The sequence below is a fragment of the Phragmites australis genome, chromosome 19, assembly GCF_958298935.1.
Source record: "Phragmites australis chromosome 19, lpPhrAust1.1, whole genome shotgun sequence".
Classification (NCBI taxonomy): domain Eukaryota; kingdom Viridiplantae; phylum Streptophyta; class Magnoliopsida; order Poales; family Poaceae; genus Phragmites; species Phragmites australis.
In genome coordinates this window covers 2,771,463-2,790,628 of record NC_084939.1, presented here as the reverse complement: position 1 = coordinate 2,790,628, position 19,166 = coordinate 2,771,463, and the positions used below count along the sequence as shown (strand labels likewise).

At 41.7% G+C, this 19,166-nt stretch overlaps 1 pseudogene; it reads right to left on the bottom strand.

The window, feature by feature from the left end:
* Positions 1-633: 633 nt before the first annotated feature.
* Positions 634-5,339, bottom strand: LOC133900625 (probable galacturonosyltransferase 4; annotated as a pseudogene).
* Between the last annotated feature and the right edge of the window lie 13,827 nt (positions 5,340-19,166).

Sequence of the window (19,166 nt, the reverse complement as noted above, 5' to 3'; positions counted from 1 at the left end):
GGCTGTGATGACCGATCGTGGCATCTCAATCGGATAATCCGAATAAGTCATACAGGTCCTGCGAAAGCTGCGGATTGACTGGGTTCTAGCATAGAAAGTCATGCCAGCTTGGAAGAATAAAAATCAGTCTGTATGACGAATGATCCAGAGCAAGTGTTGTAAAAACAAGAAATGTGTGTGATTATTTGATCTTCAGCTACACATTCTGAAATTCTATTATAGTCGTGTTTGTTTCTGATTCTGATTATGATTCTAACCTTAAAAACCGAAGTAAAAACAAATGGTTCAATCTAAAGAGGAGAACAAACCGCCATTGACAATGTCAGACAGCAGCCTAACAGCTCGTTCAAAATTTCGGTATTATTAGTGAAAATACAACCCTTTTTATTCGATTATGTCCTTTTGCTCCTTTTTGCAGAGACTTTGAATAAGTGCCTAAAGATGCATTAGACTAAGGGTTGATCATTCCTAGCTCCATAAATTCTTGAGTCTAGAGATGTGAATAAATTGAGAGACTTTGATTAAGATATTTTATTTTTATTTTAGACTAAAAATAAATACTTAGATTACTCTATTTTATCTTACAAACTTCAAATCCTACATAGATATCAGAGTTGCCAAACAAGGCCTAAATTTAGATCAGGACATCTAGGAACAGATGTACAAAACAATTAAACGAATAAGATCAGCCTACTACATACTGTACTGCATAACTGCGTATACATGGGCCATTGCGCCAATCACTCAGTCGGCTCGCATTCATTGCTTCTATCTGTGGATATTGCACTGCTGCAGGTACGAGTTATCGTAGTTAAGGTACCTGTTCCAGTAGTCTCTGTATTTCGGAATGGAGACCTCGAGCCAGGGTTTGAGTCTCCCGCTGTAGTGTATGACGGCGGCGCTCTCGATTTCCTCTCTTCCTATGCTTGTTTCATGGCCAAGCCCTGGTCAAAAGGCACTGTTTGGTTGTAGAAGACAAGCTGGCTCAGTGGCAAGCTTCCTGCCTTCCATAACCTTCGCCTTTTGCCCTGAAAATTGGAAATCTAAGAGATACAAGGTACTGATAAACAATATCTATCAAGATGGTGTAGAAATACTTTGAAATAAAAAGCTGTTGCGCATTCAAAATAATTCAATAAGCAGGATCTTTTCCACTTACCGCCTGAAACCATTTATGGTAAGTCGCAGTCAGACCCTGCTTCCGCCATTCCTTAAGGTCAAATATGTTCATTCCAAATGCAAATACACAAGCCTTTGCATCAAATTTGTTGAAGATACTTGGATTAGAAAAATCAACAAGGCTATCCAATCGATAATAACTGTCGCCAGAAGTGCATGTCTCAACAGCACCAGTTACTTTACCCTTCGTATCTATCTCCCATAATCCACTCAAGTCTTTTTGGATTACCACATCATGGTCCAAGAGTAGAACCTTGCTCAAAGAAGGGAATACTTCTGGCAAATAAAAGCGCAAGTGGTTAAGTGCAGAAGTGTATCTTAGATCTCGAATGCCCTTCTGTTTAAATCTAGAACTGAAGTCACCAGGCAACCATTTCAAATTATCCAGGCTTTCGATTTGGATTGTGGCTGGAGTTGGTGGGTTTGTTAGAAACCACAACATCATTGCAGGAAAATTCAATGCATCGGTTACAACATGAAACATAATCGTTCTTGGATCCTGCCAAAGAAAACAAGATGAATCAAAAGAAAATTGTAAGACATGAATAAAATGAAATTAACCCCACTGAACAAAAGAATACGCTGCTCTCAACCCCCCCCCCCCCCCCCCACACACACACACACCCACACCCACGAGCGTCGCGTCGGCTCGCTTGCACCGAACTCTCTGCACCTGGGCTCAAGTAATACGACTTAGGTGGGCGCTTTGCCCTCCATTGCTTCGTCGAAAAAAACAAGTTACACCGAATAACTCAGTGCATTCCTTCTTGGTCACATGTTCCTTTTATGTATATATTCATCATATGAATAATACCATCGAACAATAACTATCCATAATGTGTCCATCGTACTTAGACAAACCTGGACATAGAGTTTAATATAGACATGCAGAAACGCACATGCTTAAAATCACCTCCTGTCTACAGAAAAAGTAGCCACTCAAAATTCCTTTCTTGCGCATAATGAACCCAAAAAGGATATGGATTTGTATTACAAAGCATAGATATAACCCGGAATTCCTAGAAAAGCACATAAAGTATTACTGCTCAACAAATTTAAGGCCATACCTTCGATGCAGCAATTGTAGAGTTGACAACCACTGCAGTTGCTAGCACACTGTCTGAGAATACTGCATAATGATAAAAGTCATCCATCCGCTTGCTGAATCTTTTAGGGAACTCTCTTTCCTTAGGATCTAACAAAAAGTATTCTGTGGTAAGTCGCATTGCTAGGCAGTGATGGCCTTTGGGTAATGCCCTCACAGCAACCTGCTCAAGGAATGAAGATTCACTTTGATGTGCTCTGACCAATTCTTCACTGTTATGCGTCATTGCACGTAGCTTGGATGTCATCTGAGAGCAACGTGGGTATGTTCTCTGAGCTTTGGATAGGGTCATTTCCATTGCCTTCATTTTCTGCAATGCACTGCATGGTGTTTTCTTTTTTTATCTCAGATTCTCAGTTGGTTTACTTGATGAAGCATTTGCATGAGTGAACTACTGTCATAAGCATTGTCAAAAGGCTTACCTCCCAGGTACATGAGAACCTCCACTAGAGTGGCTTATTGACCTTTCTATCTCTTTAATCCTCAATTTCAGCTCTCGAACTAAATGTACACTGCCATGTGAAGAAGCGAAATGCAAGTACGCCTTGGCCATAATTAGCTGATCTTGCATCATCCATATCTTCTCTTTGGTGCCTGGGGAGATTCAGATATTCTTTCATCTTCTTCTGCAGCAATTTCATCAGTTTGCCCGTCCATCTGCTGAAAAATTGACCAAAAAATAACATCTTTTAAGTGCATTAGTTGTGTTAAGATTTTAGCGGAAGCATCACCAGGACCATCAAGCCAAGCACAAGATCAACATATAAGACACGATGTTTTTTAACGAGGTTCGACCAAGTTGCCTACATCCTTGAGGCATGACTACGGGCGCTCCTCCCCAACTGAAACCGCCCGAGATGACCACACCTTGCGGCTTGCGCTTGGGCCGCGCCACTGTACACCGGTCCACCTGGCCAAACAGGCTGCCGAACGCTTCGGTGCGTTCTCAGCCGCCGTACGCCAAACTCTGCATGTAGCCACCCGGTGCAGTACCGCGTGACTGCTCTAGCACGCCACACCCACGTGCGCACACCGACCCGACGAGTTCCACGGGATCTGGCCACCCGACGAGTTCCACGCGACCTAGCCACCCGACAAGTTCCACGTGACCTGGCCACCCGACGAGTCCGACTCCCGAACGCCTTCGCAACCTCCGAAGTCCACCATGACTTTCGCCACCGCTGTTGCTGCTCCACCTTGAGCAAACAACAGCCGCTCTGATCTGGATTGAACGCCCATCAATCAGACCGTGAGTCGAAGTCGTCGCCTTGTCCGCGACGTCTTCCAGCCGCACTATCGAACCTGGCCGTCACGTCTGATCGACTCCTATCGAACAGCAGCCACCAGCCGCCATCAACCCGATCTCCACGTCTGAACGGATCCCCGTTGATGCAGCCCATCGGACGGTTCGAACCGCCACACTCGAAGTGTCCGAATCCACCGATCGAGTCGTCGATCGCCGCCATGCTCCACCTTGCGCCATCTTTCCCCGGACCCGTGCAAGCCTTGCGCAGTATGGAACATATACTCGTGTCTTCCCTTGATCTTTCTTCATGGCTCTGGTACCACTTGTTAGGATTTTAGCAGAAGCATCACCAGGATCATCAAGCCAAGCACAAGATCAACACACAAGACACGATGTTTTTTTAATGAGATTCGGCCAAGTTGTCTACATCCTCAGGGCATAACTACGGGTGCTCCTCCCCAACTATTTCAATCTTGCTTATAGTTAAAATGGTGGTGTATTCTATTTAAAGGCCCGGAATCTTAGTTCCACCTAATTACAACTCAAGTCTATATGTAACCTGCTATGTACACATATTCGACACATATTCCAACAGGTTGAAGGAATGATTCTAAAGCAGGAAGATAACATCACATAATTCAGAAACATAGGGGATCAAACCAAAACTGCGCTATGTTCATTGTGGGCTAAGAAAAGCATCAGACATAACACTATAGAGAAGCAAAAAGCAGAAAAAAAGCCCCCCCCCCCCCCCGGCGCTTTAATTCTTTAATTTACTTTGCCCTGAAAAAATGTTAGCCATGTCCCTGTAGTTCTACTAAGCCTCAGATTTGAGCACATCAAAGAACACAACAATCTGGCATCCGTATACTACTCTGGCTAAGTATGAATCGAACAAACAACAACTACTAAACTTTTCCACTCTATAACTGCATTGAACACAACTACTGGCAGGGATCAAAATCAAATAAAAACAGCACAATCATACATATGCATGTACGCAAAGGAACAAACACCACTGCAAGTTCACAACAGAATTACCTCTTCGGCGACGACGTTCAGTCTCCTGGCCTCTCGAATCAGCCCCTGCGAAAAGAAACACCAAATCCACATCCGAAAAGGCGAAACGAACCGAAACGGGATTGTCAGAACGGAAGGAAACTAGAATCAGGATGAGGATCGGGACGGCTCACCTGCTCCACCGACAACCGGGCCCCACCTCCCCCACCTGCACGCAAAGCGAATTCAACGCCATCGCTGTCAGCACACAAACACACACACGCCAAACGCGCTACGGAACCCGCGGTCCCTGCCAGATTAGCGCTAATTAAGCACGCGGATCAATGAGCAGTGGCCGGCGTCGCGAGAGACGGCTGGGCCAGGAGAGCGCGCTCACCGGGGACGTCGGGGAGGTTGAGGAGCGCGAAGACGAGGCCGCAGGCCGTCGCGATCAGCAGCACCCGCAGCGCGACCGCAAGCGCCGCCGCCGCCGACGACGACGACGGCGGCTCCCTCCCGCCGCCCGCCCTCATCGCCGCCGCCCGCAGTGAGAGTCGCTCACCGCCGCGAGCTCCTCCGCCTTCCCAGCCTCTCTCGAATTCGGCGGGCTCGCCACTCGCCTACGGCTACGAGAGCAGTGCGCTTCTGGGAGAAGCTAGTGTGGAAGCGCAGGTGGTGTTGGTGGGGATGGGTCCATGACGTGTGGGGACGGAAGATGAGGGTGGCCCCACTGTCAGTGCGTGTGGTGGGTTCGATCTGGGTGTGCGAGGCGTTTGTCTTTCGTGGGGAGCGGCGGTTGTCAGTACGCGCTTCTGGAAATTCTCTCTTTTCTTTTCTTTTCTTTTCTTTTCTTTTTCTTTTTCTTTTTTTTTTAATATTATCTCCAACAATTTCTGTAAAGGCCCAGAATCCTTTTATAAAGAGGTTTTTTTTCAAGGACTCCAATAATTTTACTTTACAAAAGAATTTTTAAAGGCATTTTTTTTTTAAGATGAGATCATCTCTCCTTTCCCTTCACAAATACTTTCGAAGGGAAACAAAATAAAGGAAACTGTCGAGATGAAATAAAATAAAATAAATGAGAACGAGAAGAGAAATTGAGAAGAAAATAAAATGAAAGAAATATAATTAGAGATAGTCTAAGAAGAAGGCTCCGTGACTTTATTAAGAGAGTGGAGTAAAAAAACTTTTTTAAGGTATTCGCACCGACATGAGCATCCGAGTTCGAAACTGGGTAGACGGTCTCTTAAACTCTACCAAACGAACTATCACTCTCCGTTCTTGCCTTTTTGTTTCTTCCTCTGGTTATGAGTGATGATTTGTACACTTGCATGGGAACAACGATGAGCATTGGACTGGCTAAGTACGCACCTTAATGATAGGGACACTGGGCTATCCTATGTTTGGTGACGGCTAAAGTACAGTTGTGTGTGTGCGTTTTTTTTTCTCACTTTCGTAGCTGCTGGCCAGAGTCACATGCATGTTCTGTCCAGAACTCCAGGTGCCCTGAATAAGGCACAAGAAACCAACTGCTGCATCTACGACTTGGCATGCCGACTAGCAAGTAATCAAGTTATCTAGACACCATTGTACAATTTTTTTTTTAAATCGGACACTCGGACTCCCATATGTATTTCATGTGTTCAGATTTTATTTACCAAATCAGATATTAAAATCGAGTCAGATTTTAATATCAGTATCCGTGTCTCATATTTGCAGACACAAAATGTTAACTAAGAGCTGATTTTTCACAAGCTGCTTCTCTAAATATGTGACTGTTTTGCATCCTAGCTAAAATGTTAACTGACCAATATGCGCCGACACAAAATCCCCGTTGCAATTTATTTGCACCGGGCGGAAGACTGCGTACGGCGTGTCCTTAAGCTAGCAGAGTATTTCCCCTTCTAAAAAAAGAAAAGAAAAGCAGAGCATTTTCCCCGGGAACGGTTTGCAATTTCACGCGTAGATCGAGCGCTGTGCCAGGCTCTATTTACTCGTACTCCGGATGGGTTTGGCCAGAGTAGGTTATAAATATCGTCCGCAATTCTTTGTTTATCATAGTTATTGGAGAATTTGGTCCGTACTGTTTTTATAAACCGAGCGGTTATCGATCCAACTTTAATTTAAAATTAAAAAAATTAAAAATTTAATAAAATTCAATCAATTTCTATTGAATTTCACCGAATTACTGTATGTTACCGCGGTAACCGCGATTACCACCGCCGAACAGTTTTCGAAAGTAAAACATATTCGTAAACCTTGGCCGGAGCGCGAGGGCGTCAGGCGCAGGACCCGTTGCGTTAGCCGCGATACGGCCCAGAGCATCCGCCCGCGAGCTGACGCGCCGCAGAACATCACGCGTGGCATTACGCGCCAGCCAGTAAAACCTGCTCAACCGCGGCGAGTCGACGGCGACCCAATGGGTGGGTGCGATTTACTTGCTGTGCATACAGGACATCTAGCTGCAAGAGCTCGTCAGTTCGGTCGGATGCTCACTGTGCGAGCTCTTTCTCACGTCAATTGCCTCGCTACGCTTCTCGTTTCCATCCGAGCCACCGCCTTCTGACCTGTACTTTCCTCTGCCAGATAGTTCAGTATCTATGTCGTCGCGAAAACCAGCGACGTCTTCGTCCTCCTCCTCCTCGTCAGAACCGACACTCTCGTCGCCTTCATCATCCTCGTCGGAGTAATCACCAGCATCCTCTTCGTCGGAGTAACCTGCCTCGTCATATAAAGAGTAGCTGCCATCGTGGGAGGTTCCATCCTCAGCGGTGCCACCAGCCTCACCTCCGCGTCTTCCTCGTCGCTCGAATACGCAGAATCTAGTTTGGCGTACAACTCCTCGTCGCCTTGGTCTTTCACGCCTTCCATCTGGACCTGAAAAAGAATCAATGTATGGCATGGCATCATGGCGTGTATGCAGTACTAGAACAAATCTTCTAATTAGATCAAATCGGTCGGCTACTGGTACGTACCAGTTCCGCTATAAGCTGCTCCACTTTTCTGTTTAACTATGCGACATGTCGACTAAGGGCCTGTCGCAAAGTTGCAAGAAATGATACCAGTGTAAGAATAAAACGGATAGAGACGAATGAGGGTTTGCCACTAGGAAAATGTATAGAATTTTGCTTCCCTGATGACATCTTGATCTGGCTTAGTTTCAGAAACCGAACGGTAACCAAATTTGAATTCAAAAAATTTAAAAAAAATAAAAAACATCCTAAAAAAACTAGACACAATTCTAAGATCTTCTGTGAAAAAAATTCAAAAATAATATCGTTTGCATCATATTTTATAGGGAGAAAGTTTGAAAAAAATAAAAAAAATTGAAACGTGCGGCTCAGTTATTAACTCATGTTAGAAAAAGCTTAACGTGCAAACACATATTTTTCTTGTGTAGGAAGTATCTTAAAAGGTTAAAATTGATTTCACTTTATTTAGAGTTTTATTAATTTCTCTATGATTTTTACAAAATTCACTAGCATAAAGTGAATATGTTAAGAAACAACATTGTAATTAACTTTTTCATGTCTACTATTATTTTTTCTACGTAAATCATAGTATAAATAAATTAATAAAAGTGGTTTCACTAATTTTTGAGGTGTGATGGGTCAGTTATGAATTAATCTAGTCACAACACATTTACACAATCCTGCATGTTACAATAACTAATTCATGAGTTTATATATTTTTAAAAGACATAGGATCATATAAGAAGACTAACAAAATTAGTTTCATGATTTTTAGATTAGCAAAGAGTAAACTGTGCATTTAACCTGGTTTAACAAATACATTTTGTCACAGAAAATTTTGAAAATTTTATGAGTATAAATAATTTTATCATGTAGATCATATTACAAGTAAACCAACAAAATTTGTTTCACTTGATTTGAAGCTCAAATGAATTAGTTATTGATTTTACAAGATTGAGATAAGTTTTGACTTTTTTTATTGAACTTCACTGAAAATCGAGAAAATCACTCGATAAATCGAGAAAACCGAGCGTTTACTGACAAAATCGAGTGGTTACCGACAATGAGGAAAATTCAAGAAAACCGCTCGATAAATCGAGAAAATCGCTCGGTAATCGGTCCAATTCGACCGGTTACTGAGAGGCTAAACTCACGAATTTTTCTCAAAATTTAAATTTTTTCAAACAAAATTTATCTAAAATTTATTTAAAATTTGAGCGGTTATCGCGATTACCACGATTTTTCAGTTACCGCCACAGCTCGATTAACAAGCTTCAATCGGTAACGTGAACCCTACCTGAGATAGACCTCATCATCCTCATCCTACATGGCAAAATTGTGAACAGGTACAAATGTTAAAAGGAGTCATCGACAAAGGTCGGTTCAGCAGGGCTCGAGCATGTCCCCATGGATCCAGCACGATATCACCTCCACGTCTTCCTCGTCGCTCGAATACGCAGAATCTAGTTTGGCGTACAACTCCTCGTCGCCTTGGTCTTTCACGCCTTCCATCTGGACCTGAAAAAGAATCAATGTATAGCATGGCATCATGGCGTGTATGCAGTACTAGAACAAATCTTCTAATTAGAGCAAATCGGTCGGCTACTGCTGCGTACCAGTTCCGCTTTAAGATGCTCCACTTTTCTGTTTAACTTTGCGACATGTCGACTGAGGGCCTGTCGCAAAGTTGCAAGAAATGATACAAGTGTAAGAATAAAACGGATAGAGACGAATGAGGGTTTGCCACTAGGAAAATGTATAGAATTTGCTTCCCTGATGACCGACGACAATTTGAGTAAATATAAGTTTGAATTTGAGTAAATATCGACAAAAGCAAGATAGTACCTGATGTCTCTGAAGCTCGATGGATGTAGCTAGAGCCTTCCGCTTTGATAAGAGATTTCTTGGTCTGAGCGTAGAAGGACGTCTGTAGTTCTTCCCACGAAACACAACAATGGCATAACCTTCGGAGACCTTGTCCACGGAAACCAAAATACCGTCACTTGACGTGTGTACTTAGTTTTATAATTCTGATCGTCTGTAAGTTTTTTCCGCTCTCGATCTCTAAGATCGTCTTGTCACCTGTTTCGATATCTCTTTCGCTTGATTTTATCAATACGTTATTTTTATCCATCTTTCATACTTTACTTAACATCTACGTATATTATTAGGTTCACCTTTGACTCCGTCTGACCTCTTTAATCGTTCGACACCAAACACCCTACTTAACTCTAATCACCCGTCGTCAAACGTCAAGTTACATTCATCACTTACACACCATAAGACAAGCAAACACATATCTCTAATCCATATGCAGTTAGTCCACAATCGAAATGCTCAATTAAAAACTCAAATCAATTCAGAGCATATTCTAATAGAAATTCAAATTCTTCTTAACTGCGGACTCTTCGAAGAAAGAGCGGATAATAATCTATAAAATACGGACTTTTCGAGAAAATGTGCGGACTCTCCTCACATCCCAGTTCACTTCAAAACTGCAGACTCTCCGAAGAAAAGAGCAGATACTCCGCAAAAATACAGACTCCCTAAGAAAATGTGAGGACTCTCTGCACATTTCAGTTCACTTCAAAACCGCGGACTATCTAAAGAATTTTACGGATTCTTCGCAAAAGTGCGGACTCTTCGGACAACTCAGTCAATCCAAAATTTAGCAAACCAAATCGATAATCATGTCAATCACATATAAATCAATGTACATTTCAATTTAATTTTTTAAAACTATTTATTTGTATTAAGATTCGTATAAGAAAGATATGTGAAAAAATTATAAGATATATAAAAAGAATTAATAGATAAATAAATATTAAGTGAATAGATAAACGGTTAACATAAGTCATACTATACGTGGACTTGAATTTCTCGCCCGCCCAATCAGCATTGCTGTTGGGTCATATTCAACTCCGGTGACGGTGAGTCCGCTCGACAGCTGAATCTTGAGCTCGATATTCGTCTGATTAACTAAGGGCAGATTCCTTTCATTAATCTATAATCACTGGGCAAAGGGAGGTACCTCGAATCCTGCCTGTTGTTTAAAATTGTGCATGGATAGGTTTGATGTAGATATCGAAGGATCAACTCACATTGACCAATGCACTAAACAAACCGAGGAGATTGTGAGACAGAGACGATAACGATACATGACATACATGGGCTGTGTGGAGGATGTATGTTTTGCTTTTTCTGAGTTATTGGGTTGATCCGGAACTTACTCGATTGAATCAAAGATGTATTTTCATCTACTTCAACTGAGAAAGTAAGGGTGTATTTAGTTTTTTGGATGAGGTATTGTAGAGCTGTATTGTATAGATAGGTTAAATTAAATCATATTTATTGAAAAAAATATTTAGTTAATTGTATTCGTATAAATAGGTTGGGCTGAGCTTTTATTTGATTGACCGAATTAGATATCACACGAGCGGATATAAACATTGAGATTGTGATTATACTCGCATGGAGATAACTTTAATACACTGCTAAGTTAATTCATTTATATGAGCATATGTATAAACCTGTATCTGTCACATCAGATTGAAACAGTGAATACACATAATCAAACATACTTTCTTTTAAAATCAGACATATCCATCAAACAAAACTAAATAAATTCAGAGAATCAAATACATCCTAATAAACCAAAGTAGTAAACCAAAACCAGTGCCCATTTAGCCGCATGGCAATGCAAAGGCAGTGAAGAAGATTCGTCGACACGCAAAATCGTCGGGGTGAGATGTACACGTCGCCAAACCCCCCGACCTCTGCCCCCCAACGCAACAGCATCAACCGAACCCACACGCCCAACCACCCGTCGTCCATCGACGACTGAGACGCACGCTCGCCGGCGGGGCCAAACGGCGAAAGCAGGTACCGCGCGACGCCCCGGACCCAACGCCGGCGCGCGCGTGGCTCTCTCGCCTCCGCCCCATCACGAGTGAGCTCGCGCGCCGCGGAAACGGCGTGGGGGATCCCCGTGACAGCGCCGCGGCAACCGCACGCGCCTATCCTGGCAGGGGCAGGGGCAGGTCCCGGCGCGCGCGAGCTGCCAAGAGCTGCGTGTTCGCGCGCGCTGGCCCCGCGCTGTAGCCTGGCCGGGCCTCCACGACGACGGAAACGCGCGCGCCGAGGCATCGGCCGGCCTCGCGGATCTACACGGTAAGCTAGCGAGCGAGGGCGGGCTCGTGTGTCCCGCGGGATGCGGCGCCGTGGTTGCTTGCCTTGCCTGCCGCCGGTGGATCGCCGTGGCAAGCCGGTGGTTGGTCCCCTAGCTTTGTACGACAGGACTGGCGTGGTGGCCTGCGATAGGATGGGATGTGATCAGGGATTAAAATTTCCATGTAATTTCGACGAAAATTTATGAATTTCCAAAGGCAACGAAATATGTTAGCTCGCTTGGATCCATTCTTAGGACTGATAAAGTGGTAATCGATATTAATCTCCTTAATAAAGCGAAGCCGGGTACAAACGTTCTGACTCGAGAAGCTACAACAAGAATCATAACATGTTCGTTCCTAGGCTTTCTCAAACGAAGCCCAAGGGTACTCAACCAGAAACTGGTAAACGCATGTTCTTCTTGTGTTCCATTGCCAAAGTGGCTTAGGGGTTATTGGTATTTTTATTGGTGCTAGCATCATTTCTAACTCTTTGTATCAATATTAAAAATGGATTGAGGAAAATTTTCCTAATGGAATAACTTTTGCGACAATTGGTTTGGCAGCTTTGTGTTGGTCTATTTGAAAGGCTCGGAATAGAGCGTGTTTTGATAAAAAGCTTATGCGTGACCCAATTGACACCATTTTTTATGTATGTTTCTTCTTAAAAACATGGGTAGATCTCTTAAAAGATATGAGTAAGGACTGAGTTGCTTCGTGGTGCTAAGCCTTGCTGGAAACGGTGAATCGGTAGCTATCTGCTCGGCGCCAAGCACAACCCCCTCCAGCAGTCAAATGATGATGCTTCCAAGTGCTCCTCAGACTCGAGATGATCAAACGCCATCGGAACAGAAAGATGAAGATTGAACGGGACGCTCCACTGCTTCATCTTCATTAAGCTGTGAACGGTATCCTGTCATGTGACCAAAACTTTGGAGAAGATCGTCCAATTTAAACTAGTTGTTAAACTCTGCCTATTTTGTGCTGGAACTGTTAGACTATTTCTAACAATATTCACTTCATTTCGTTTTCTTTCCGATTCCCTTCACTATTCCTATTTTCTTTATTTTATCTCATCTCCAACAGCTTCCGTTCGAAAAGAATCGTGAAGGAAAATGAGAGAGAATCCCGTCCTGAAGAGAATGACCTTGAGAATCCCTTCATAACGAAAACTGTGAAAGAAAACCGTTGAAGCACTGAAGAGAACAAAAATCACTTTACGACGAGATTTTCGTCTCCGAAGGAAACAGTTGGCCGTGGTCTTATGTCTACAGCCTCTTGGGCTGGTACCATCGTAGTTCATCTTAAATTTGGGTTGCTCTGCTCTACCTTTTATCTCAATCTTTCAAACTCTAAAGTAGATTGTAAGAAATAAACTGTTCCGTGATAAAAACTAATCGAAATAGGGTTTCCCCGTTGTCGAAAAAACAAGCACAAGGGGTCTCCTTGAACGTGGGAACTGGAAAAACTTCATGGGTTGTGAAGATTCATATGGGACATTGAGCTAGGTTTCTCTTCGATCTACAACTTTGAGCAGGTGCATTATGACAGCATTCAGGCATACATATAATTGTACCTCTAGTTTTTGCCGTGTGAATTTGTAGTTCAATTTTAGACGAACGCACTTCGCCCGGCTTCGCACAAAGCTCAAAGTACAGAATTCAGACTTGTAGAAAGACAGCAGTAGCTGACTGGGATAACCAGCTCAGTCACGCGCTGCAACAGTCTACAGCGTCGCACCGGCCTTCTTGCCTGCCCATCGGTTCGGCTTAACCTTAGCTACCCGACCGACTGTCTGTTCAGTAGTGCTCTCCCCATTTTTTATTATAGGAGAAAGTCTTTTAAAGTATATTTGGATTGTTAATTTTTTTACAATATAGTATCCGATGCTATGAAACCAATACATTACTAAAAAGATATATAAAATATGAATCTATCGATATATCTTTTATACACTAGATATACATATAATTTAACTAATTGTTAATAAAAAATTATAAAGTTTGACTCCATCAAATCTTAACACGCCCTGTATTTTGAAATGAGGGAGTAGTACTTAATTCTTTATACCGTGCCACTACTACCCACCTAATACTGTTTTGTAAGACCAGTGCTACAACCATACTATTACAACCTACTGATTGTTGGTCTGGTTGGCGTTGGCCTGCAAGCCGGCGCTGCCTATTTCCTCCGCGAGCTTTTTCACCATCCATGCAGAGGCTGCTGTCCTGCCTAGGATAGACGATAGCAAGGATGTGAACTCATGTTCGGTTAGCTCGCCTGGATCCATCCATCCATCCATCCTGCCGGCTATACATTCCTAGGACTAACATGGGTAAAGCTGGGATTACGGATTAAAATTTTGCCGAAATTTCGATCGTGAATTTCGGAAATTTCAAAGAGGAACGAAATATCTGATCATGGTTTTTGTAATACTAGGTAGCTCAGTTCACCATTGTCAGCCACCTTTCAGTCCACAGTACCAACGGCCCCTCCAGCCATCGGTTGCATATATACCTATCATATATGAAAGCCGGTATCCTGATTCCTCTATATATCAACACTTTCCAAACTCATTTTTCTACAATCGAGCTCTGAATTCTTCCTCACACATCACTTTCAGGCTTCAATAATTTCAGCATTAGCTAACTTCTCTAAGAAAAGATAAAGGTTTCATGTCCACATTTGCAGTTGAACTGTTACCATGAGAGAGAGAGAGAGAGAGAGAGAGAGAGAGAGAGAGAGAGAGAGAGAGAGAGAGAGAGAGAGAGAGAGAGAGAGAGAGAGAGAGAGTACAATTGTGCATTTTGTAGGCACCATGCAGTTTTCAGAGATGGGACTGTTGATCCTATGCCCTCTCATCAATCAACTGGAAGAAAGACGGATTAGAAATGTCAGTGTATCGAAAAGTGAATTATTAGCTCATGATGCGGGTGATCAACTGTAAAGTAAGTGATGCGCCTATGGAGTCGGTAGCAAGTCATGGTGTGGTTTGGGTCTTGCACAATCATACCCACTGTTTGGACATGATTCTGTTCATTAATTCATCGATCAGTAGGTGACGATTGACCATGACGATGAGATGGACGGGACGACGCATATATTTCAGCACTGAATTTTCGCTTACTTGGTGTGATTTGTGACGCCGCAATATTATTCTTCTGATTGTTGTTTGCGTTTCCTGTAGTTTCTTCTGATTCCTTTTGGAGATAACTAAACAAATTAAAGACTGGCGGTTGTGTTACATAAAATTAAGCATGTATTATTACAATTAAACACACTTGTGCACTTGAACAAAAATTAGATGTATGGGGGATATGATATTGATTAATTTGTTCCATATGCTAATCATTCGAACATGATTGCCATCTTATAATTGCGTCCATTTAATTTGGATTTTGTATCCTAGTACCGCTTTAATAATTAGTTCGCATGCGTTTGGCATTTTCGTTTTCTTTTTGACTTCTACATAAGAAAGAGAATCGAATATAAATTGTTTAAGTAGTATTCTGAAACATATGTTTAATTATATCAAATATTTTTGTTTATGTATCTATATGCAATTTTGATATTTGAATCTCGTTTTTATTGGACTTTTCAGCAAATTTGTTCTAATTAACTAGAATATATTACAAGCTACCCTAAAGCAGGTTCATACGTACACTAGATACGCACATCTGCATGCTTGCCCATCCTAAGCACGGGTTAGCCTTGCTATCTAGTTGGTGGTCTCCACAATATATAGCTATAGCTGTACAATTTGTGTTGTCTGATGCTTAATTTTGAGTTCAACCAAAGTTGGTGCATACATATTTGTATATCACTAGATACATGGTGGTCCTTTTTTTTCGTGTGAACCAAGTGATCGACCACGAAAGAACGAGTGAGAGCTCATGCAAGCCATGGCTATGTTACCATCTGTTCCCTACGAAAACCTAATTCTATGGGAAATCTTGTTTATTGTAGTGGACAAGAAAGGCGAAAAGAAATTAAGTGGGCCGCCTCATTCTCCTAATCTAGCTAGATATACTAACACAAACTCTTTGTTTCCCTGCATTCAAGTTGATTTCAAAAGAAGCACAAGAGAATGCTACCGAAAAGAAAAGGAATACCTTTTATACACCAGATATTCATCTACAGCCTACTAAAGATAATCAACAGACCATACATCTAAAACCTACAATGCTCCACCAATTTTTTCTTCAAAATCTTTATTAAACTGTAAAAAGGAAAATAAAACCACCACATCAATGATTGTTATAGAGATATAATGGTATAAATTTCTAAGCAGCACTACAAAAATTTGTAAGTACTTAATAAGAGTACAGATGACTCGACGACAGGTGAAGCCATTCATCAGCCTTAAATTTGTTCACAAGTTAAACATTTTCAGTGTAACGGACTAATTTTCTAGATAATATTTTGAAACCTACCTCCGAGTTCTCATTTTTACTAGCCAATTTTATAAAACAATATATTGTAAGATAGAAGTGATTGTCGTGTCAAGCTAGAGGTATTGTCGTGTCGAATGCTTTTTTTCTCTCCTCAAGTGTCTTATTTTGGTTGGTTAGATGTTCCAAGCTTATCCAAATTAAAATAATATATTGTTCTTTTCCACAACCCCGTCCGAAACATGGAATATATTTTATAATAACTCAGGTAGATATCATCTATATAAAACATTTCTTTTTTAAGATAGAAGTGATAAGAATATTTGACATAAGAGTTAGATGGCAAAATGACATAACAATAACTAGGTGTTTGTACATTTCATTTAATACATTTCTCTTTATAACAAGTGATAAAGCATCTTTGACACAAGAGTTCAGATGGCAAAATGTCATAATAATAATTAGGTGTTAGTATATTTCATCTAAATAATTTCCAGAGATATATAATAAAACCGTAAAGTTTCCAAATCTCTGTAATAAGGCTCATCAAAGTGCGTCACAGTATTTAAACTCTTTGGTTTGGATCACTTATGCTAACTTCGGATGGAAGAGAAGTAGACAACTCCATCCTGATGATAGAATGAGCACTTCACTCCACCACAACCGATTTAATTTCACGAGTAGTTGAGAAACCAAGTTGAAATATGTTCTGATTTGTATGTGATAAGTGATTGATAAAGTGTTGATTTGGTTTGATGATTTTAAGATTATATAAACTTGTTTATGTTTGAAACTTACCAAATTTGGAATTGAAGTTGTCTATTTCAGAGTCTAGAAAAAATGTGCTCACCGGACAATTCGATGTGAGAAAAATTATTCTCACTGGATAGTCCGGTGCTCTGTGGAAGGACACACCGGAGCATTTGACATAGGTACAAGTTTTCGGTTCTAGAGCTGATCTACTCACCGGAAGGTCGGTGTTGAGAGGTTTTGAACACCGCACTATTTAAAAGAGATGCTACAAAATGGCCTAACTAGCATTGTCCTCACCGGAAGGTCCAGTGATGGGCATGACTGAACAATCGAGCAATGCCGAAGTATTTTTTCAGAGGGACTCCAGAGACGAGGGAGTGTATGCATTGGATGGTCCGGTGCTTGTACTGGTGTGAGCGTTGGACCACTCGATGTTCACATTTTTTGTGTGACTTGGTATTTTATGCAGGGACTTTGATTTGGACTAACGTGTGATGAGTTCACATGGTGTTGGGAGATACATGTTTGCTTATCTCATTATGTGCAGGTGACGGATGCAACTTGGCAGTCGGTGGAGGGTGATTGGGGCTAAGCGGATGCTTGGTGCTGGATGATCAAGGAGGTTGGGTGGAGTTAAAGGTGATTCTAGTTGTACACGTGGAGGTCAAGCAAAGTATGAATAGAGGATGAAGATGACGTGCTGACAAAGTCAAGTGAAAGGGATACCAGTGCAAGTAACAAGGTGGCCCGAGGGATCGGGAGAGGGAGAGATTTTCCGGCGGTCAGGATCGTAAGACGGAGTACACGTGTCGACATCAAAGCAGATGCTTAAGGTGTAAGCAAGTGGCATGTCACGCTTTGAGAAGCGTGCAGAGGGTTTCGTTGTTGGGCCTTAAAACTGTGGGAGGACTGGAGGAGTATGTGACACCATCGCGAAGCTTGCGTCGAGACGAAGCTAAGTCATAAATGAGCCGCAGTCGTTTGATGAATAAAGCAAGAAATGGACCAAAATACCCTCAGTGGTAGGTATGAGTATACTACAAGAAAGGAGCATTTTGGTAACAAGCTAGAAAACTTAGTTATCAAGTTACCTAGGCCTATAAATATAAGGTTAGGGCTATGGGAGAGGTTAAACCAGCCACTTAAGCCCCTTGTACCACCCATTTGAGAGTTTAGTGCTACAGTTTTAGTGGAGAGAAAGATGAGTGCTTAGCCTATATAATAGGTGAGAGTTTTTAAAGAAAATTTTTTGTAATCCACCTAAAATAGGGCTGATCTATTTTTGTAATAAAGTTTATATTTTTGCATATGTTTGAATTTCCCTCCTTCTAATCTCTCTCTATTGGTTCCCTTGCAAATTTGCAAGTTTTTCTTTTTTGGTTATGATTTTCTTGTTGATTTTTATTTTTGACTTTGAGCTACGATTTTTCAACCTTGGGAAGTTATTCTTCTTGTTGCTAGAGGCATAAATGTTCATATACTCATGTATTTGAGAGGGTCTTGGATCCACTTGTCTCTAGACCATCAACTTGGAGAGTTGTTTTTTTTTGTGACTGTCTTTTTGCTTTATTTTTCGTTTATGTTTCAAGCTTTAGTGCTCAAAAACATATGGAATTGTCTTGAATAGAGTGTATGGTTCATATTTCATCCATGGAGTAATGTTATCTTAGAACTTTCTTTCTTGCTTTGTCTCTCTAAAATTTATGCTTTCGTTTGTGCGTTTTTGAGGAGTATTGGTGAACAAGGAGTAGACCATTTATTTTGCAAGAAATTTATAACACACTTATTCACCACCATCTAGTTGCCGTTCTCGGTCCTACAATTGGTATCAGAGCTGGTTTGATCACTTGTTGACCTTAACCGGCTTTGTGATCCGTAGGCGACATGTAGAGAAGTGGAAAGATTCCGTTGTTCGATGGAAGAGACTTTTTGTACTGAAAGGTGCACATGGAGGCTTATCTTCTAAGCCAAAGAAATGTCATATGGGAAGTAGTTGATTCCAATTACGAGGCCAACAACAAAGTTAGAAATATTTTGTTCACTAGCCTGAGTCGGAATGAGTTTGACAGGGTTTAGCACCTCCGTACTGCTCGAGAGATCTGGACTACTCTGCGTGTCTACCATGAAGGCACTAATCAGATTAAGGCCAGACGCTAAAGCACTTACAACCAAGAATAACAAATGTTTGTGTAAGGGCCCGATGAATCTTTGGATGCTATGTTTGCTCGTTTTGATGGAATTGTGAGCAACCTTAGATATACTAGTGTTTTGCTCTACTTTGACCATAAGAGAGCGATCAAGCTTCTCTATGCTATTAACCGTAGCATGTGGGAAGTGAAGATTTTGAACATTGAA